This window comes from Sceloporus occidentalis, unplaced genomic scaffold, assembly GCF_023333645.1.
Source record: "Sceloporus occidentalis isolate IW3139 unplaced genomic scaffold, rSceOcc1.0.p SCAF_3, whole genome shotgun sequence".
Taxonomy (NCBI): Eukaryota; Metazoa; Chordata; class Lepidosauria; order Squamata; family Phrynosomatidae; genus Sceloporus; species Sceloporus occidentalis.
The window spans coordinates 163,742,078-163,765,907 of record NW_028316983.1 but is presented as its reverse complement, the minus strand read 5'-3'; the positions used below and the strand labels follow the sequence as shown (position 1 = coordinate 163,765,907).

Sequence of the window (23,830 nt, the reverse complement as noted above, 5' to 3'; positions counted from 1 at the left end):
CCTTGTGAACTGGGCATCCTTCAGTATCCTAATGTTCATCATTGTGACTCTGACAGCTGAACTGGTTAACTTCCAAAAATGATTCATCCTCTAGTATCTCTTGGGACTATCAAAGGTGGTATCTTCCTCTATGCTAATTTTCTCTGTTCTCCCTACTTAAATCATTACAGGAGCAGACAGATTTGTGATCCACCTAGTTTGTTGCTGATGTTAATGGAGTATGAACTGCAGAAAACTTTCAGGACTGGTGACTGGTGAAACAAAGGAGAATAGAGATCTGTTTGCTATTTTAGTAATAGAAATTGCTAATTTTATATACGAAGGCCCCAACCTATTACCACCTCCTTTTTAGTCCTTGCCCCTGCAGCTGTTAAACTTGAAAGAAAACTCTTTTGGTGCAACTGGGATTTTTTTTAAAGCCTAAAAACTAGATGGGGAAATGTTTGAGGTATCTGCAGCATACAAGGAAAAAAGAGTTAATTCTGCACTCCTTAAACACAACAGCTGGAGTAATCAGGGGCCCTTTCACACGACACAGTTATAGTGCTATTATTCCATTACAGCAAACAGACAAAAACAAAGTTTGGAGACCACTGTTCTAGAAGGAACACATAATGAAATTTGTGAGTTTAAAGCTCAAGGAACTGAACGATCAGTGTCCAAGTATTTTACTCCTAGAGAATCATTTCTCATATCCAGTACTAATTATGAAAGACAGCTTTACAGATGGTAAAATGCTCTCTCCTTCATTATCTTTAATCCACCTCCTTCACACCATTTCATACAGACTACTGAAATTCTAACACGCACACCTCTTGTGGAAAGGAGGGACACTCTTGCCACACCGATAAATGCGGTACCTGTCCAATCTACTTTTCTAAAATTGGTAATAATCTGCTCTGGTGACTGTGTTGTCCAAAGGTTGTTAAATACTTAGATCCAATTTGAAGTCTAGATTGTAAAATATGAAAGTACGTAATGGAATACAGAGATAAGATTGGAAATGGTAAAAAGGGGGTGTTGTTCTTGTGTTTTTCTTCAAGCTGTGATTCCCTATGACAATCCCAAGGTGAATTTGTCACAGAGTTTTCTGGAGCTAAAAAGAGTGTGATTCACCCAAGGTCACCAAGTGGTCCACAGCTGACTGGGGGAACAAACCATGAGCCCCAGAGTCATAGTTGAGCACCCAAGCCCTATACCATACTAGTTCTCAAAAAAGGTGTAAGCCACCTTATTTCATTTTAAGCAGTCAGGGGATACATGGAGCAAAAACATTCCTATATTCCAAATGGTCAGGCATGTTATGCCAAAAATTACGGATATAACAACGAGAATTTGGAATTGGTCAACACCAACAACATGTTTTTTTTCTTTGTGCAACAGAGATTAGATCTCAGGCACCCCATATCAGAGAATGTAACATTGTTGGGCAAAGATATAGTATGTTGGGGCAATAGGGGTTATCCATGGTGGAAGGAATGCTATTTTGGGGGCAATGGGGACTCACAAGTGTAAATGAAAGTTGTTTATATGAGCCATTGAAAGTTCTCTTAGATCTTGTGACAGAAATGCTCACACATACATGAAATATATTGAGGTCTTTTTTTGAGGAGGGAAGAAATGAGAACCAAACATGCATTTAGAAAAAATCCCTTCAACTGTCAGATTGGAAGTGAAATGCATGTAGATTAATTACTATTTTTATGTAAGAGGGAAATAATAATAATAATAATAATAATAATAATAATAATAATAATAGGATTTATGTATATGCCTCCCAATCACTGGAAATCTGGGTGGCTTACAACAGAGGGGATAATAGATGGTTCCCTGCCCTCAGGCTTACAATCTAAAAATGATGGATGTTCTATCCCAACTAGGATAATGGAGAGCCTGAGAGTGCAGTTGCTATGAGCATACCAACTGAACGCTGGGCCACCCTTGTCATAGATACAAGAAGTTATCATGGTGCACTCTAGGTGACACAAGAAGCAATGATTTAGGGGCACATCTGATAATACTATACAGTCAGGACTACAACCCCATTCCTCACTGTTTGTTGTCCTCAGACCCATAGGGTAGAGGCAAAGAGAAAACCTTGCCAAGCTGATTGGGATAGGACTGACTGCTCATCTACTTCAGTACATGTCAGACTGATAATGATAATTGGGCATGGTATGACAAAATTTTCCAAAATGCTGGCTTTCATTTTTATGAAGATTACACATAATACCTTGGGGATGGAACAGAAATTTTCATTAACAATTGTTTTTTAATGGAAGGTAACTGGTTTAACCTGCAAGCCCTCAGTCTGATTTCTTTTTCTTTTCAGAATTATATGCAAAGAAATACGCACAACTCAAAATCTGTATATTTGACAAATCTTCAGTCAGGAACACTGATAATCTAAGGGAAGGAATACATACATTAGGGAAAATGTGTACCAAAATGCATTTCAATCTCCTTGCAAAGAAAACAAGTGGTCTCAAAATGCCAGAAGTGGGTAGTGTGAGAGAGATTTGAGAGGTTTTTTCATCCCAAATAATCACAGATGTTTAGGAGGGTTAAGAGGTACAGAGGTTGCACAACCTGTGCTACTGTGATACCATTCCTTTATTGAAACTCCTGTGGAAGGTAAACATATGGTTTCATAGAATCCTAGGCAGAAGGGCAAGCACACAGACAGGTGAGTCATATCCTGCCTTACTACATCTGTGGTCTATGGACAACTGCACATCATGATGAGTAGGATGAGACAGGTTATCACTGACCTAAATTGAACAGCATATTGTACTATTCTTGTATTATGTAGCTGCTAACAAGGACAAAGATAACCACAGAAAGAAAGCTATATATGAGGGTATTAGCAACAGGAATACAACTGAGGCAAAACAATAATAAAAGATAGAATACTTTAGCCTAAATTTGTTAATGCCAACTAGAGTAGGCTCACTGAATCAATAGAAAAGTGATAAATTAACAATCATGTTCCATTAGAAACTGGATCCAAACATAGCCATGCTTATATTTATTTTTCAATTAACTATTATTATGCTGCCTGTCTCCGAAAATAAATACTAGGCAGTTCACAATAGATGCTTAAAAACAGTACAGTTTGTTTTAAAGAAGTAAAAAAAACAACACCTTAATATACTACAAATATAAAATCGTTGACAACATACAGCTTGAGTCTCCCTTATCTGAAATGCTTGGGACCAGAATGGTTTGGGATTTCAGAGTTTTTCAAGTTTTGGAATATCTGCAAATATGCAATGAGATATTTTGGAGATAGAACCCAAATGAAAACATGAAATTCATTTATGTTTCATATATACTTTACACACATAGCCTAAAGGTAATTTTATATACTATATTTTAAATAATTTTGTGTGTGAAACAAAGTTTGTGTACACCAAACCATCAGAAATCAAAGGTGTCACTATCTCAGCTACCCATGTGGATAATTTTGAATTTTGATACATTTTGATTCTGAAATTCTGGATATGGGAGACACAACCTGTACTAAGTAAACCATTAATAAATACAAAAGCGAAAAGAAGATACATTACACAAATAGAATAAACTATGTTTCATAGATGTCAATGAATCTACTCTAAGCATGTCTAAATCCAAACAAATGATGTTTCACAAATTTAGCTTTTAGTTTTAATCCTATTTGATAACCAGCTTATATTAAAGAGGAACATCAAACACGATAGAACTGCATTTCCAGCATTATAAGTCTTATATGAGACAATAAAATGTAGCAGCCTTTTAAAGAATGATGCTTGGAACAAAATGCAGCATTACGTGAGGGGACAGTAGTGATAATAGACAGAAAAGTGCATGTGTGTGTGTGTATTACTGACCAGAAGAATTTTATTAGCCCACATCAGCAATGGGGCTCCATTCACCTATTAGTGAGGCCTACAAAACTAAGGTGTGTATGTGTGTGGGAGGGGGGCATTGTTCATACTTTCCAGAAACCCGAAGCAATGTATGTTGCTGACTGGGGGATTCTGGGAACTGTAGTCCATAAAGCAGCATTTCCAGGTTTTGCCAATGAACACACCATATTGAATCCAAGGACTTCTGAATCAACATGCTTTCAGCCAGTTTGAATGTGGTAAGGCTATTACAACTTCTTCAAGAAACTCTGGAATTCTAATTATGGAAGGACCCTGACAATGGTTTGTTAGTAATTCTTGTCTCATTTTTGGAAATAAAATGTTTAAAAGCTTCTTTGAGCTGGGGTGGGAAAGCCAAGGCAGCTACACTATTTTATTTTTAATATTGTTTTGTAATGATGTAATTAAGATTTAAGATTCATCTGTACCATAGAAATAATGCAGTTTGAGAACTTCAACTGCTGTGGCTCCATCCTACAGAATCTTAGGATTTTTGGTTTTGTGAGGCACCCACATGCTTTGGTAGAGAAGACAAAAGACTTTGTAAAAGTACACATTGTATAGGATGGAGCTACAACATTTAAAGTGGTGTCAAACTACATTATTTCTAGAGTGTAGATGCACACAGACTCCTTATTTAGCATGGATTTTATTTCAACTATCTTGCTTTCTTGGGACAACCTGGAAGTATTGTATAGTGTCTGCGGATTGAAACTCAGTTCTCCTTTGCATACAATTTCAAATGCCCTTGTGGTGTCTGCAAACTTGAAAATATTGTGCTGTGTCCCTGAATTCAAATTCTCTTCTCCTCTGCACCCACTTTCAAGTGCCCTTGTGCTATCGGCAGACATTTAGTAACTTTCTGCACCTGTAGTTCTGCTGTCTTGGGGCACTGAGATAGGTTTTCTTCACTCTGGTTGGCATGTTAAGTGTGCCCCAGAGCTGAGTGCCTGAAAGTGTGAAGGCAGCAAATGCTTTTAACAGCACCATCTGATTTGTCTGCGTCAAGCTCTGAAGCATAAGTGGCAGTGTGAATTGTGAATGTAAGTAATTCCTCCATGCCAGGATATTTAACTAGCCTGTATCTATTGCTTCAGTGTTCAAGAAAGCTCTTTTTAAATTGATGAGCAAGGCATGAGATGTAAATCTCACATCAAGATTTAGATAATTATGTGATATATGTTGTTCAAAGCAGCTGGAGTCTCTTATCTGTACAGCTGGGCCTGTAAATCAGTGACCCTTGGTGCTCTAGCAAGAAATATATACATATGAATACTGGTATGTTAATGTTTCTAGATGTAAATATTTTTGCATCAAAATTCCAAAATTTACAAGAGACACATTTTCTATATTTTGGCATAGTTAAAAACATTTTGTATTTGAAAGATTAATATTAACCTAGCTAGTGACCTTGTATTGAAAACAATGCTTTCTGAATTGAGGTCCTGTTATTGAATATATACATTGTTTTTGTGTGCCTTCAAGTCCTTTCTGACTTATGGTGACCCTAAGTTGACCCTGTTGTGGGGTCCCTATTATTTTCTTGGCAGAACTTATTCAAAGGAGGTTTGCCATTACCTTTCAGTGAGATTGAGAGAGGGTGAGTTGCACAAGGTAACTGAGTGGTTTTTCATAATGGACTTCCATGGTTGAGTGGAATTCAGACCTTGGTCTCCCAGAATCCTAGTCCAACACTCAGAACACTAAGCCACACTGTCTTTTTGAAGACTGAGATATCTATCATATGTTAGTTTTATAGGGATTGACCCAATCAACAATTGCTAATATGTAGTGGAAACCAGGAGGGTGGCCTTCCACGAATGTCCTGTTTGCATGTTGGAAAATAAATTTGCATTAATGTCGGATTTATTCAAATCATGGACTGCAAGACTATTAACAAAAGTGTGTGTTTATCTTTTAGTTTCTCATTACTGGGTGGAAACTAAAAGCATCTAATTCATAATTCTCCATTCTCTTTTGTAAACAAGTAAATGCATGGTCCCAATCCACAAAAAAAAAAAAAAAAAAAAAGAAAGAAGAAGACACAAGAGACTGCAGCAACTATAGGACCATAACATTGTTCTCCCACACAAGCAAAATTAACATAGGCTCCAACCATACATAGAGAGAGAAATCCCAGAGGTCCAAACAGGGTTCAGGAAAGAAAGAGGCACATTGCAAACATATGGGCTAATGGAGCGCACCAAGGAATTTCAAAAGAAAATTAGCATGTGTTTTACAGACTATAGCAAAGCTTTTGACTGCATAGATCATGAAAGGCTATGGAACACCCTTAAAGACATGGGATTTCCAACGTATCTGATAGTCCTGATGAGGAATCTGTATTCAGGACAAGAGGCTACTGTCAGAATAGAACACAGAGAAACAGAATGGTTCCTAAATTGACAAAGGGGTCAGACAAGGCTGCATCCTATTATCCTACCTATTCAACTTGTATGCAGAACATATTGTAAGAAAAGTAGGCTTGGTCACAGAAGGAGGAGTGAAAATAGGAGGAAGGAATATCGACAATCTGAGATATGCTGATGACACCATAATACTAGCAGAAAGCCTCACAGACCTCGAACAGCTACTAAGGAAGATTGAAGAAGAAAGTGCAAAGGCAGGCTTAGTATTGAATATAAAGAAAACAAAAATAACGACCATGGAGAACTTACATAAATTCAAACTAGACAATGATGAAATAGAAATAGCAAAAGGGTTATCATATCTGGGATCAAACATTGATAGGAATAGGGGCTGCAGCCAGGAAATCAGAAGAAAATTAAGAATGGGGAGGGCAGCTATGAAAGAACTAGAAAAGATCCTAAAATGCAAAGATATACAACTTAGCATAAAACTTAGAATCATACAAGCCCTTGTATTCCCTATTAACATGTATGGATGTGAGAGCAGGGCAGTTAAGAAAATAGGGAGAAAATCAAAGAGTGCTGAGGATTCCATGTCAGCCAAAAGGACAAACAAATGGGTCCTAGAGCAAATCAAGTCAAGATGACAAAGCAAAGGTGGAGGGAAGTAGAAAGAAAGGAAGGCCACATGCTAGATGGATGGACTCAATTAAAGAGATCACAAGTACGAGTTTGAAGGTGTTGGGTAGAGCAGAGGAGGACAGGGGGTCTTGGAGATGTCTCATCAGCAGGGTCACCATGGGCTGAGATTGATGCAAAAGCAGTTAACAGCCCCCCCCCCCCAAGTAAATTAATTCATTTGAAAAATGGACAAGAACCATCTTTAGTCAATGTGGAAAAGCATTAGGAAATTTTTAACAAAAAATGCATACACCAGGAAAGTGCAATTTGACATATTTTTATATCCTGACATAAGCTTTTTGCTGATCCAACATGAGTTTTCTTATATTACTCTGAAAGAATTACTCAAATGCTCCAGTTGAAACCAGTGGCTGAGATCCAGTTTAATATTATGTTCAGCCATGGCCAGAGCAAGAGTACAGTCCACAGAGCTGGATGGAAGTGACATCTGGCATCTGTGGAACTGGCAGGGGAGATGCCATGATCACGAAGATGGCTTTCCCAGGTTAAGGCTCATACATTAAACTCCAGGTGTGCTGATCCCTGTGATTTCTCCAAATGTGGGGAACTCGACTGCATAATTTGTGGCTGGGCTTTATGGCCTGCTTGACTTATGGTATAACAATGCCGGATCGTGAGAGTTGCTCTCAGAAGAAAATATTAGATACCTTCCTACATGAACTTTTTAAAAAAACCCACAACTCACACAACCATGGGTTACACAGGTATAGTACCAGTATTGGATTCTGGGCAATGGTTCCAAATTTTGGTTAACTGTGTCTCTCGTTGTGCCCTCATTTTTGGGGAGACAGTTTCTTGTCATAAATATACAAACGCAGCAGTAACCCATCATAGTTTAGTGTCTTTTTGAAGAAATGGAAATATGTGGCCTCTTAGGGAGGGTCAGGCAATGGTTTTCTACTCGTTCCCCCCCCCCCCACACACACACACACAACTTGTAGTAATGTATTTTATCTAAAATTTTATGTAGTAAAGTATTTTATCTAACATTCTTTTATGCATCTTACAGATGCATAAAAGAAGCATAAGAAGGGTGCATGAAAGGAGAAGGAAGAAAAGGGTGCAAATCCATTGTCTTTCTCAGCTTTCAGGTCACCTTTAAGGGAAATCAAATTTTTAAGAAAGTGACTAACCTGAGCTTTCAGCTAAACCTAGAGGCAAATCAGTAACTTGATACTGAAATGTCATTCTGTTGCATGCTCAAGAGAGTGAAGTGAATAATAGGAGAGAATTAATCCATCCACCCTCAGTCAGGCATCCATCTGGAATGCAATATTCCAGTTGCTACCTATTAAGATTTTGTTAAGGAAGACTACATCACTGGGCTAGGAATTTCAAGGGCATTTTAAGCTACCTGTACAATATTTTGTGTTTAAAAATTTACTTACACTTTTCTTGGGATTATGCTGCAGGAAACTATCTGAGAATGGGCGAGATGTAACAGAAAGGTTGCTAAACCTTATTAAAATAAATGTGGCAAGCAATTATTTGAATCCTTGGATTCCAAGAGACTAGGCTATGAGGACCATATTGGGGGAGCCAAAAAGTATTTTTTCCAGCCAATTTTTTTGTGAGGAGCCTTGATGGAGGCTTGGGGCAGGGGTGTCATTGGATGGAATTTCTGGACCTTTCTACACTAGAATTAGATCATATGTTTTCTTTATTTATGTTACTCGAACATTCATTTTAATTTAGATGATGGAAGTAGAACATTTTTGTCGAGCTTTCGTTTTTCAGAGCACCCATCTAAATTTGCCATTGCTTTATTAATATTTAGTTTTTAATTGATTATCCTTCATACTGTGCACTCCTCCAGAGTTTGTCCTCGGTACACAGGTGGCAAAAAATATATGAAACTTGTAATATTTTTGTGGGGGAGGGTGCATCACAGTTTAAATGCATAGTTTCTTATATTTTTAAATACAAAAAATGGGGGTTAAATGGTCTGAAAATTTCCTACAAATAGATTTATTTGTCTCTAACTGCTAATAATTTTATAAACATTTTCTTTTAAAAAACAACTTACTACAGCACTTGGCATGCCAAGAAGCCCTTGGACACTGGAAACAATTTGTGGAGATGTCCTGAACAATGTTAGGAATTATTTTTTAAACCTTTAATTCCCATGTCTTCCCTGGGGTTTAAAGTAATGCTAATAATGCAAATATTTTAATTAGCTGAGTTAGCACTGATTGATTAATTTTTAAAACATTAGTTGGCAGGGGAAGGCTATTGGATTCGCAGAGAATGGCATAGACGTTATCACCTTTGATCAACCTCCCAAAAAGACACGCAGGCCAACAGTAATATGTGTGTGCATGGGGCAAGTTTTCAGGCCTAAAGGGCCTGACATTCTAGATGTGTTATGAATTATTTTAGGGCTATACAAAGCAATCAGTTTTCCATCTTATTCCATTTCATACCAGGACTAATTTTCTTAGTTTTCATTCTTCTTATTGCTTACCAATCTTAGCCTTTCAGTTGTTTCCCAGTTATTTATTTATTTTTTGCTCTGAAACTTTCTCTGTCTCTTCCCTACTCCCAAGACATCCATGATGCAACAAGCAAATTAGCCTCTCCAGCCACAGATTCATGTGATTAATATCTTCCAGACATAACTCTTCTTCTCCATAGGCCTCCCTGTCTTGCTGAATGTGTTAGAGGAAGAGACACACGCTTTTATGAACTCTCGTGTTTTAACCACAACTAACTCATGAAAGCATATGATTACATTCAGCAATCTAGTGAACTGGCCAACCTCAGTAGAAGAATCAAGTGAGTTAATAACTAGTTATTTCCAAGCTCTAGTTTTGAGGTGCTCAGCCTGTTTTTATAGAATGCTTTCCCAAACCTGTTCTCACTACTGTTATTACTAAGAATAGCCCTAGATGCTGTGGCTGCATATTGCCTCAAGAAGATTTTATAGCTGTGGAAAAACCTTCATGTATGCTTGTCTGCCACTTTTGCTCTTCCAATTAAATGTCCCCCTAGTAAGCTTCTGGACAATATCAGGAATTCTCTGATACATCATTTGAAAACTATTTTTCTACAATTCTGTTATTAAATTCAAACATTTAATAAAAAAATAAAGACAGAACAAAAATTGAACCAAAAGTCTGATTTTAATTGTAGTGGTTGCAAACGGTTTTGAGTTGCCAGGATTATCTAGGCAAAAAGAAGAATAAAGAAAATTCATATCAGGATTATCTTGAGTATTCTTTCTGTCCCTCTTGGAGGAAACCCAATGATACTGCTGGCTTCAAATTATCCCATAAACATTCCATAATACTGAATAAAATCAACAATTTTCTTCTTCCTTTTATGAACAATATATCATATTCCTTCCCATTTTATTTCACCAAACACACCTGACAGTTCCATTTTCATTTCTTCTGAAGATGCTTTTTTCATATTACCTTGAATGTGTGAGCTATGAATTCTTTGTGTAGAAAAAGTCTACCCAACTGAATTGCTTATTTGAGGTTATGGCTGTATCCTATTATCTCTAGACCTCTTTTGTGTAGCAAAAGTTGAATAATTTGTCAGACCAGTCATTTAGTTTTCTAACATGCAGTTAGAATGGACCACATCTATGCTTATTCTTAGCCCTATTGAATCTTCTGGAATTTCTCTTGTATGTAACCCTTTTTTTTGTTTACACTATTGAACACTAAATTAAATATTTTCCCCAGCCAATTTTCAATTATATGTGATGTTACAGGTTTTTAGAACAGTGATAATACTGGTAATGCTCACTTTGAGATCCAGAGGTCTTTCCAAGCCCTGTCTGGAGATGCTTGGACAGTTTGCATGACAATAGGCACTCTATTTTAGTGCTACATTGTGTCTTGCCAGTGTAGTTCTCCCCAAATAAATGTTAAAATGTTCATCAGCTAACAGAGCTCAACAAAGTCATAACAGTTATCTCAAAATGTTGCCATCAGTGTACATATGCAATGTTGGGCTGGAGTTTTGAGAGGGTGCCCATATTTTGTTATGTTCCTTTGCTTGGTCAGGTTTCACTATTTCCATGTGTATTTGCTTTGGGATACACATCCTGTAGGCTGTATTTCAGAGAAAGGAACTGGCAAAACCACTCTAAATATGGAGTCGAAGGCTTTCATAGCCAGTATCCATCATTTTTTGTGGGGTTTTCGGACTATCTGGCCATGTTCTAGAAGAATTTCTTCCTGATGTTTCGCCAGCATCTGTGGCTGGCATCTTCAGAGAATGCTCCCTTCCAGGCAAGCATTCTCTGAAGATGCCAGCCACAGATGCTGGCAAATGTCAGGAAGAAACCCATCTAGAACATGGCCACATAGCCCAAAACCCCCACAAAAAACCACTTTAGTCTTTGCATTAGAAAAACTTATGAAATTCATGAGGTTGCCATAAGTCACTAGGCAACTTGAAGGTACACACACAAACACATAGTGTCTGTCTGTCTGTATTATTGAAGAGGAGTATCCTCTATTTTCAGTTAGTTTATCATGCTTGGAAAAGGCAAAATCCAGGGAAACCACTGGTACCCAGAGAAGTCATTGGTTAATTTCAGTTATGCCCTGGATGACTCTAATATTTTAAGTTTCCTTTGAGCAAGAATGAATGGAAATAATTGCAGTAAGATGCTTTTTTATATGTATCCAGGCCTTCCCATTTAATTATTAAAATATAAAAAGTTGTGGGTTTTTTTAAAGGAAATTGGCTACAGTAACAATGTATGAAATTGCCAAATGCTTTTTTGTGGTTCTAATCAGTATCCTGCAAAAGCTGCCATAGAAGCAAGTGGACCTGCCCTAAAAGCCATATTTTTTCAGGGCATAACATTTCTCCAGAGCTTGGAAAAGCTACTTTTGGATGATAACTCCCAGAATCCCCCAGCCTTACCATGCTGGCATGAGAAGCTTGGAAACTGTCATCAAAAAAAGTAACTTTCCACATCTCTGTATCTCTTTATACATACTGCAGGACCTCTGCTATTTCCCTTTCCTGGCCATTTGGTGTATGGCAGCAGGCAAATGCAAGCTCATTGCAATGAGTGTATTGATATATACAGTCAATGTCAACGAGGATATAGAGTAAAATAACTGGGAGTAATGAGAATGTATAAACAAATAGTCTATGTTCTTTCATACTGACACATATATGACACTAATCCTGGAGCCAATGCCAGAGGCAAGTGGAGTATGTTATGAACTACTTGAGGTATTCCTTCTGGGACTACTCATATGGTATGATTTCTGTCTCATTGCTTTCAGACAGACTTCACTGATCTATTACCAACAGCAGCAGTATTTGTGGAGGTAGATATGTAAAGGAAACCAATTCTGAAGATTTGGGATTAAAGTTTTTCAACTAAGATTTCTTTTTTCACCACTAATATATTTATTTCATTACACAAAGAATTTTTTTATTACAAACTTCATGAAGAATTCTCCAGCATAGAATCTGATAAGGCATACATCTAATGCATGCATTAGTATTGTGGCAGATCTGTTATATACAGGATAAATAGTATATTGGTACCCTCATTTTAATCACAGGTTGTAAAATCTGTGATTTCTAAGCCACTATGCAAAAACAGGTTGAAGCCTTATGAGGCATTGAGGATGACATTTCCTTTTGGATTCTGTAGTGTTTCATTTTTTTCAGATAATCATAATTGTTATTATCATTGTAAACGCAATGTAAAAGATAGTATATTAGTATCCTGTAGTGTTCTGTATGTATGTGGCAAATATATATCAGTTAAAAAAAAAACCACAGTTCCTTTCCCCATTTGACTGTAATAACTCTGCACTGCACCCACAATATTTTCCACTCTTAGATGTGGGTCTAACTTCATAGTTCCAGATATGCAGCAGAATCACTAGCTGCCTTAGGCAAGTCACCATTTCTCAGTCTTGGTCCCTCATCTTTTAAATTGCATTGAGAATGATCTGTAAAGATAATGAGCAAAGTAAAAACCCCAAAATGTTGTCTAGTAGAAATACACAAAAATGTTTCTTTCCACATTTCCTATTAACAGCAGTAGAAAATGCACTCGGTTCCCTTTCTGATTCCCTTTGCAATTGTGCCATTGTACTAATTCCATCTGTGACTGACAATGTTTCTTAATAAATGAATTAGATCTGTGACTAATGTACATCTTCTAGTACAGCTTGAGGAAAAATTTGGTACATTTGAGTGAGAGCAAAAGATAACACAATGCACAATTTCAGATTTAAATTTTTGCTGGACTTACTACTAACGTGCATGCTTTGCATACTGCTCCTTTTTGTCAAGTTTAATACATGCACCTAGTTTAAATGCTCCTTTTAAAACAAATTCTTAGTGGTTAAGAAATCAAGCCACTGGCTAAGGGATGGATTTGAAAATCCAAGGTTTGTATCTACCTTGAGCTATGAACACACAAGGAGGCCTCTCTCACTCTCTCTAATAATATCTGTAATAATACTGATGGGAACTTCTGCGGTTGTTAAATCAATACTGCAGGAATAGAAATAACCTGGTCAAGGAAGGCACATCCAAACAGACTGAAAGGTCCCAGATTTTGTTCCTGTTCCTTCAACTTTTATACAGGGTTAGAATAAACTGACCTGGAGAGCTGGTATAAAAGTCTCCGACCGGAGCAGGAGCTGACAGAAAATAGTCTGGGATAAATGAAACATGCATGGATCTCTAAAGTAGCACAGGAGGGAACAGGAACAAAATCTGGAACTTTCTGTTCTTTTTGATCAGTATGGATCTATCTTGAATCTGTTTCTTCCTATCCTCTCCCGTCTGAGCACCATCTATACCGGAGAAGTCTATCCAGAAGTGTGGAGGGAATAACTCAGCATTATAGGTTATCTAGTGGAAGGAGGAATTACCAGAAATTGGTTGGTTGAAGCTTTGTTTCATTTGTCCTCCACCCACTCATATTGAGTTCATACCTTCATTAAAACAACTCAAAGACAATGATCTGTGCAAGCTTTTCACCATTCTTGATATAATGACTTATCCCTGCAGGATGGTTGAGTCTTTGGGTGCCATCTACAATATAGAAATAATGCAATTTGACACCACTGCCATGGCTTCATCCTGCAGAATCTTGGGATTTCTAGTTTGGTGAGACACCAGTATTGTTTTACAGAGAAGGCAAAAGGTACTGTAAAACTACAAATTCCAGGATTCCATAGGATGGAGCCACAGCAGTTCAAGTTGTGTCAAACTGCATTATTTCTACAGTGTAGATGCACCTACTGCTTTGTGATGTTGCTTAGAATCATAAAATCATAGAATCATAGAGTTGGAAGAGACCACAAGGGCCATCCAGTCCAACCCCTGCCATGCAGGAAATCTCAATCAAAGCATCCCCGACAGATGGCCATCCAGCCTCTGCTTAAAGACCTCCAAGGAAGGAGACTCCACTACACTCCGAGGGAGTTTGTTCCACTGTCAAACAGCCCTTACTGTCAGGAAGTTCCTCCTAATGTTGAGGTTGAATTTCTTTTCCTGGAGCTTGCATCCATTGCTCCGGGTCCTAGTCTCTGGATCAGCAGAAAACAAGCTTGCTCCCTCCTCAATATGACATCCCTTCAAGTATTTAAACATCGCTATCATATCACCTCTTAACCTTCTCTTCTCTAGACCAAACATCCCCAACTCCCTGAGTCTTTCCTCATAGGGCATGGTTTCCAGACCCTTCACCATTTTAGTCGCCCTCCTTTGTACATGCTCCAGTTTCTCAATGTCCTTTTTGAATTGTGGTGCCCATAAAACTACTATTTTGATGTTTTGCAAAACTGAAAAACTATATCTAAATTATTGACCATTTGGTTCATCTTTACTATTTGAATTTTTAAACACCCACCAGAAAAACAATATTTCTGCATATCATACCTGAGCAGTATAGGCTTTTGCATTGTATCACAGCTCTGAAAGAACAAGGCTGGTTCCTGCTATTTATGACAGCATACAAAGGGAGTCTCAAGGAGGCTGTTAGGTTATTATTCACAAAGTGATATCCTGCCAATACTTTTCAGCAGGAAGTTTTACACACAAGAGCTTCTTTCTCTTAAATAGTTGTTCATGCCTTTCTGTTTGTAACTCCACGTTTATGCAAAGAAAGTGAATGGACTAGAAAAAGTCACCTATTTATAATTTTATATAAATAAATATTCGTACAGTAGAATAAATATTTTATTTTATATGCTATTGTGTATTTTTTATAAATCACATAGGGATTTTAAAATGAGAAACATAATATACCGTACATATTTTAACTAAACTTTAAAAAGAGGAATGGGATAGCATTAATTGTAGCTCATTTGTAATCACTTGGATAAAGTTTCTCCTTTTTTATATATAGCTAGCAAAATGTCTTTCTTCACTAGCAGTCAGATGGAAAAAGATATCCTGCAGTCTTCACCATCATCAGTATTCTCACTATCCTCTATACAGTTATCCTTGACCATTTACCATAGTGGTGGAGGCTACTGAAAAATGGAGGTGCTGTTTGCACAGCCCAGATAAAATGTCCTTCTCTTGGAAGGGAATCCAGATCCATGGGTTCAAACTCCAGTTTTGGTGTGAACAGTCTGGACAATATCTGGCCAGTTTAGTACTGACCAAGGGTAGACTCCTGTCCTTATAACAGATTAAATTAACCCACCTTTTGCTCTGGATCTTCCCCAATGATCCAGAGTCCTCTGTTGTGACATCAGGTGGCTGTTTACAACTTAAATCACTGTGCTGCCTGGTGTGGCCACTGTCATGCTGAGTTACTTGATCTACTGTCAGAACAAAGTGCCCAGCCTCAACCGCATGGCTGGCATCTTGTTGAGACCTCAGGACAAGTAACATGCTGTGGTAGCAAATGCTCCAGGCAGCACAGTGGGATGTGTGTGCCAACAGCCACCTTCCATTGCAATGGGAGTGCAAAGTAATGGGGAGATGTTGGGGCAGTCCTGGGTCCAGAATACTCCAGGATGCTCCCAGAGCACCATTGTGCATGGCTATCAAAGAATTTGTCTGGCAAATTATTCTTTTTAGCAAAATCATAAAGAGATGGACCTAATTTAGCATTAAAGTCACCCAATAAAATTATTGTGGATTGAGGATACAGAATTATTAGTTCTCCCATTTGAGCTTCAAGAGAAGTCCACAAACTGGTGTTACAGAAGGGGGATGTAATGGGAGGGATACATACGACTACCATTATAACTACAAAATATTTAAGGGAACATCAGTATATGAGCATCCAATAAGGAGTGGAAGTGATCCTCTTGGACTACTAGAGGTTCCAGTAATTGAGATGCAATCACCAACATGTCAAGTAATGGATGAACAGGCACCAATACCGATGTGTGAGCTGGGGGTCAGCCCTAATGCATTGTCTCTGAAGCAAAAACAGAAACACTCTGTAGTTACTACACCACTTAGATCTTCAAGAATAACTGTATCTAGTCCAAACCAGCTGGAAGATGTTAGCCCTGAGAAACAGCTTCAAGAACAGAAACAGTCCTCCACTAAGTACCCTTTAGTTATAGAAGAGATGGCAGTAATACACCAGGCTGTTCACAGGACAAGATTTCAGGAAATCATGGTTTGATTGAAAGAAAAGTACAACAACAACAACAACAACAACAACGGATGCTCCCAGAGAATTCTGGCCCGTGCAGACATCATCAGAGTCCAATATCATCTGAAGAGCAACACTTCCTCATCCCTGCCATACACTTTCACAGCCATTCCATGGGATTCACCAGTCTTGGCTGTTTTGTAGTCCATTGGAATTTTGTCTGAATGAGACAGAATGTAAGCCTGATCAAACTGCAGTTAGTGCCCTGGTTTAAATGATGAAATGATTGCATATTTTCTCAACCTGCAATTTTTAACATATTAAATCACTTCTTCTCTATAGGAATTTACCACTAACCATACATAAAAGACCAGTTCAGATTTTTTTTGGGGGGGGGGGGCATGCAGGTCTAGTCTGTATTATTTAGGAAATAAATTCAGCATTTGTATACTTCGGTACTCTATTGAAACCCCCTGGTGATCCATAAAAATACAAGAGCAGGAACCCACTCTTAATGTTCTAAATGCCATTTCACAAATGCTACTTTAAAGAAGTTGTGCTGCACAAAACCTAGGATTTTAATGGTTTCTTTGACCTGGAACTTTCAGTTGCTTTGAAAAACTCTATGTGTCTGATTATTTCTCCTTGTTATGCTTCTACTATGTAACCTTTTACCCATCAATAGATAAGTAATAAATCTGACAACTTTTCATAGATATAGTTTGTGTAATTGAAAGTGGACAGGGGATGTCAAGGCAAGCAAAACTGTTTGTTATTTTACTGCAAGCATCATTTATATCAGATGGAGCAGAATTAGTGTGGATTTTCTAGAGGAATTCACTTGAGGGATCCAAACTGGATTGGGGCATCCTCAGGACTAAGGGCCAAAGTTGCTTGTTTTCTTCAAAATGATATAGTGAAGTAGTCTAAGAGTGTAGGGTTTTTTTGGATCCAAAGGGCACAGATAATCTGGTTACTTGATATGTCTCATTTAAGTCAATATTAGGCCTGCATGGTGCTTTCCATGGCTAAAACTGGTTGATTATATTTCCAAATCAAACCAGGTAGAGGCCAGTTAAATCCAATGTGCAAACCTTTTCTGAGACTAACTGCACACCCAGAAACCTTTCCAAAACACAATTTTTATTGAAAACAAGAGCATACTTCCTCCTACCCCAAAACGTGTTTGGAAAGCTTTTGGAAGCACTTTTAACTTCTAAAAGTGCTTCCTGGTACTATTCTTGCACTGAAGTTGGTGTGGGAATCACACAGCCCTATAGATTTTGTTGGACTTCACTCCAAAGGGCCCTAACCTGCAAAGCCAATGGTGAAGAATGCTTGGAGTTGTAGTTCAAGAGCATCTGAAAAGCTGAATGATCCTGCAAGAAAATAGAGTGGAAAAAGTTCATTTTCCCTGCTCCCAGCAATTTTAGTTGCTGGGTGTGGCTCTTGGGGAGCCCACAAAAATGGACATGGAGGCCCCATGTAGACTGTGAGTTGTGTGCAGCAAAGTTGGCCCTCTGTATCAGTGGATTCTGCATCCATGGATTCCACCATCCATGACTTAAAATATTCAAAAACAAACAAAATTCCAAAAACCAAACTTTGTTTTTTCCATTTCATATAAGGGACACCATTTACTATGCCATGGCACATAATGGGACTTGAGCATTGAGCATCCATAGATTTTGTCATGTGGGGGGGGGGGGGAGATACTGGAACCAAACCCCAGAAGGTACCAAGGGACCACTGTACAGCCCTACTGTAGAAAGGTACTTCTAGAGCAGTGGTTCCCAACCTTCCTAATGCCGCGACCCTTTAATACAGTTCCTCATGTTGTGGTGACCCAAACCCATGAAATTATTTTCATTGCTACTTCATAACTGTAATTAAATAGGTGTTTTCCAATGGTCTTAGGCGACCCCCATGAAAGGGTCATTCGACCCCCAAAGGGGTCCCGACCCACAGGTTGGGAACCACTGTTCTAGAGCATTGTATTGTGATTTAGGTAAGGCAAAAAGGATTATTTTGAGGCCTTTCTGTTTGATGAACATGCACACATACATGCTCACACACAAGAGGCAGGCACACACACACACACACACACAGAGAGAGAGAGAGAGAGAGAGAGGTTCCAGGGCCCTGCATGGATACAAAAATCTGTGAATTCTCATGTCCTATTTAAATAATAATAATAAAGTGGCCAACAAGCTAAGCAAGAGCCAGCTTGTGTGTCAGTGAGTTGTGAACAACCCCCTGCCAATTGCTCTGTCAGTTGCTCTGACAACAGCGGGCACTGTGAAGCCAACGGAGAATTAGCAAGGACCATGCACCCACATTTCTGGCTCTCCCTTAGTGAGGCAGCTCCTTCAGCCAGATTTGTGGCTGGTTGAATTCATGGATAGGGACCCTATGGCTATGGAGGGCAAACTGTATATACACACATACACATTCATGTTCATTTGGATCCTAATGAAAGCACGGCAGGGGCCAGCTGTAGCAAGATATGAGCAACTGACAGCCAAACCATCACATTTTGGCATACCCTCCAACTGTCCCGGTTTGACAGAGAGAATCCTGGTTAATCTTCTACCATCCCATCTTTTCAACTGCTTTCAAAATGTTCCAGTTTCTCTGTCCTCCTCCCACTTTCCCCCCTTGTCCTCAACTTACTTCAGTTGCTGTAAACAGAGGTAAAAAGGCAAAGTAGTTTGCACTCCATTAACTCACCAGAAGGAAAGGAAAGAAGATGAGGGGGCAGAGTCTTTGCAGGAGGCTCAGGCTGAAACCTCTGCTAGTCTCTGTGTTACTTGTCATTAATAACCTTTGAGGTCTTAAGCACACTCTGATGTTGCTTGGCCACACATGACCTGATTTTCAGTTGCGAAATGTTGGAAGGGTATGGTTTGGGCTATGCAGTCTCTTACTCTAAGCATACACAATCATTATATGATGGGCCGGAGTTATGCTGTTGTTCAATGACTTCTGGGTAACCACTTGATTCCCACCCCACGTAACACCCTATGACTGCGATAGTGGCTCTATGAACTAGAAACAGTGTGCAGTTTTAGACACAAGTATAGGCTGAGATGTTCAAGGGGAGGTGGGTTTTTTTTTGTATCTCTCCACTCTCCTGGCCTTTGAAGATCAGAAGCATGCTGTTTCTCATGCCAAATCATAAATGGTTGAACAACAACAACAACAACAACAACAACAAAACGCTCAATTTCAAAAGCAGTTTGCTTTGCAGCATGATGTGGGACAGATTTTCTAGAAATACAAGCCCAGAGCACTAGCTTGTGTGATCCTTTGGATCCTAGCCTACATGCTTACACAACACTCACTGCACAAATAACATATGCTGAAAACTCCTCTTCTAATGATAATGTAATTGGATGCTACTTGCTGTGGCTGTCAAGGCTGTCACATATTCTTTTGTATTTCTCACAGTGCCAACTTTTCCTTTTAGATATTTTTTTGTGTTTTTCATTTAGATATTTCTCTTCTTGATGCAGGCCTACCACTCAACCACCCATAGAATGAACTAATGATACTAACTCAATATTAAGGCTGTATTAAGGCTGCATGAGAGAAAGGCAATCCCTCCCATCTCTTATCACTCCTGCCTTTGGCAATATCTTTCTCAAGTATTCTCTGAAAACAGAACTGCTTAACTTAAATTAGGACAAGGTCAAATATGTGCAAGCGGAATGATCTTTTATTTATCTAGGCTTTTCTGGATTTTTTCTGTTGTAGGCAGAAGCATTTCTTTGTTTCCTGTTTGCACATCTCCGAATAGGAAGACAAGCATGGATAGGGAGGTAAGCGATTACTTTTAGAGGGGAAATTTAAGATAATGTTTTTTTCCTTCATAATATTATTCATACGCGTGACAGAGAGGAAGCAGGCAGGCAGGCAGGCACTTTCCCCTTTTTTTCCTGCTACTGAGAAGTGAAGGGGATGATTAACGAGAGTTGTAGACAATGTAGTAGTAATAGAGAGAGGGGGTCCCACAGAAGTTAAACAAAAGTGCCTTCAAGAATTTAGAGTATTCCCAGGGATCTATAGTAGAACCTCATTGTGCCTGTCTGCTGTTTCTATTTTTGATTAGATTTATAAACACAGCACCACATATTTTCATGTGGTTTTGTAGCCCAGGGGCAGAACGAGATTGACTGCACTGAAACTGTGAGGCTTGTGAATTTCGGGCAAGGGACAGAGTGAAATAAGTAGTGTAATTGTTTTTGTGGAGTGACCGTGGGACCTCCTCTGTTCTGAATTACACATGGTTCAACCCTTTGACCTAACCAGCCTCAGCAGTGCCTGGTAGATCTCCTAAAGCTGTGCTGAAAGGTCCTATCAGTGACATGTTGGAACATTATCTGTCATGTGAGATGTGTGCCAACAACCATATTAAACTACATTAATTACTACCGAGGCCCACGTTTGTGACAGTCTCAGCTTCATTCAACCCATCGTCATGTTGCTTATTGTTTGAAACGGAAATACAAATGGGCAGTTCATTGAATCAAAATATAATGAAAGCATTCTGTTTTAAATTATACTTTTAAAACATTTATTTATTTACTAAAACCCTATATCCTGTCCCTCTAGCGGTCCACCCAGGGAGGCTAGTATATTCATATCAGTTATCCCATTTTCTTTTTAAGTCAACAATACATTACTGATCTGATATTTTTTTTCTTTTTTTAAAAAAAGCAAAATGTATATATAAAACAAAAAGATGCTTGTCTTTTAAATGGGAAAAGTATACACTTCTGCAATGAATATGTTAAATCATTTTCACTGTTTATTTGATGAAGCATTTTATTTTATTGTATTTTTCAGATAAAAAATTCATTTCTCCTTCCTCCTTCTAGGCCAGGAGAGCTTGTTTAAAAACAATTTAGAATGTAATGTACGTGTGTATATATATGTATGGTAACATATACGTGTACATGTTATATATGCATTGAAACCTATAACAGTGCCTTTTTATCACCTAAATATTGTCTAAAACAGTGCTTCCTAAACTTTCTGATAGGAGGGACTGACATCGCCCCCCTCCATATGCCAGGAATCAGTGCCATATTTGTGTCTCCTTGAATACAGTTGTTTCTTTCTTCATGGAAACTCTCCAGGGACTAGCAGATAATACCTTGTGAACCAGCACCGATTTGGGGACTACCACTTTTCAGCAGCATTGCACTGAATAACCTAGATTAAGTATATTGAATGAAAACAACTTGTATTGGGTTTAGGTGAAGAAGACAGCTTGGATTGGGTTTCAGTGTAGAAGACATTTGGACCTGCAATTCTATGATAGTATCAGTGTTCAGGAATATATTGCAGAGCAGGAATTTAGATCTCATTGAAATTGTTTTGGCATATACATAGTATATTCTGTATATCTTTTCTAGAGCCTTTGTTCAGTTTGTGCACACACTGTATACAACATATGGGGCCATCAATGGCTATTTAGAATTTTGCCTTACCACAGTAAGTGGCCATAGAAGTGTTTTCTAGAAGCTATTTTTAAAGCTTTGGTGCTAGCTACCAAAACAACAACAACAGGACTACAGTTGCCTTCCTGTCAAGTGACATACTCATATTTAGCAGTGAATAATTCATTTTGCATAAATGCAGACAGGTGTAGATTGCAATATGGGTGTTGTTCCTTAAATAGAGGGAGCAATAAGCCAGAGACATTGGAAGGTGCTCGCTCTGTATGCATAAAGGAAAGTCTAAACAGGGCTGGACTGTTGTGAAAGACCAAGCACTTCAGCTGAATTGACTCACAGAAGGAAGATTTCTGTACATTAGAATAAAATTCCATCCATACTTCTCCAGGAAAGGGGGGGCGGATACAGGAAACCAGGCTCTGTTTTATGTTTAAAAACTAATGCTCTCACTGAAGTGAATGAAAGCAGAAGCCAGGGTACCTGTTCCTGTTTGCCATCATTACACTCCTTCGAGCATTTCAGGCATTGTTAGGCCCCTGGAATCCTATCAGATTGACAATACATTTCCTGCTCCTGCTACTCTTTGGGCTGTATCCAGACAGATCCCAAAGGTGGGTGGAGTGGGGTGGGGATGAAGTGGAGGAATACTCAGCAGACGAATCTGCTGAGCTAGCTTGCTGCATGTTTGAAACCGCTGTTCACTTTAAGAACACCTAATTTATTTTCATGAAGGAGACACAATATGCCAGCCTGTGTCTCAATCTAAGGTATGCATTTCCTAAAAGGAACTAAAACTCTGTCATTCCAAAGGCTCTCTTCTTTTTGACTTCCAGCCTGTGCAGGGACTGCTGTCTGGAAGTGGTAACTTTAACTTTAACTCTAAGCCGGCTGATGAGGTCTGTCTGTGTGATCTTCCCTAAGCAGATAAGGGTAGGGAGACAGCTCAGAGCACAGCTTGTTTACAGCGGGACAGGAGAAAACAGGGAGACACAAATGCAGGCTGACGGTTTCATGAAGCACAATTGGTTGATCACAGATTCAATCTGACTGCCCTGAACTGAGCGATGATCCGTACAGTATGCAAAATTCACTTTCTTGCTGGTCTGTGCCCACCAGCCTCGCAGCAGCTTTCACAGAACCCCTGAGCCATGGCTTTGAGTGGAACCAGAACTGAACATGGCTTTGTTGTACCCAATTCCTTCTGACAACAATCACATTCTTTTAAAAACTTCATAGGTTTTACTTGTCACTGGTTATAAATGAGGGTTTTTTGTTGCCGCTGCTGCTGCAGCTGCTGCTGTTGCAATTCTGCCTTTTCACACACAGGCTTTTATTACTGTGTTCTAGAATTAGTCTGCAAAAGCATCAGAAATATAAGATCCCCAGAAGGAAAATATATTTTAGTCATTTTCTTCACTATTTAAACCAAGAAGATATTGGCTCATCCTTCCAAAGGATTTGATTGTTCCTTAAAAATAATAATAATACCCAAACTCATCATCACATTAGGTAAGGACTTAACACAGTAAGTGGGAAAGATGTCTTACTGTCCCTTTTAAAATATGCACTGTTAATTTAAAGGATAGAAAATGGAAATCATCATTCACAGTAATATTACATTTTTCCCCACTTGGAAATGATACCATCATACAGCTGAGACAGCCCACAGAAACCCTCCTCCCATTAATCATAGAAAAAGGCAAATGTTTAAAACAGTTGAATCACAAGAAGAGACCAAAATGCTATCAATCGAGTACCACATGCTTGTAATACTATAAGCTCTCACTTCCTTTTTCCTTGTCCTTCCAAAATACCTGTCGACTT

At 38.6% G+C, this 23,830-nt stretch overlaps 1 pseudogene; it reads left to right on the top strand.

The window, feature by feature from the left end:
• Positions 1-7,413: 7,413 nt before the first annotated feature.
• Positions 7,414-7,563, top strand: LOC149317037 (U1 spliceosomal RNA; annotated as a pseudogene).
• Positions 7,564-23,830: the final 16,267 nt, after the last annotated feature.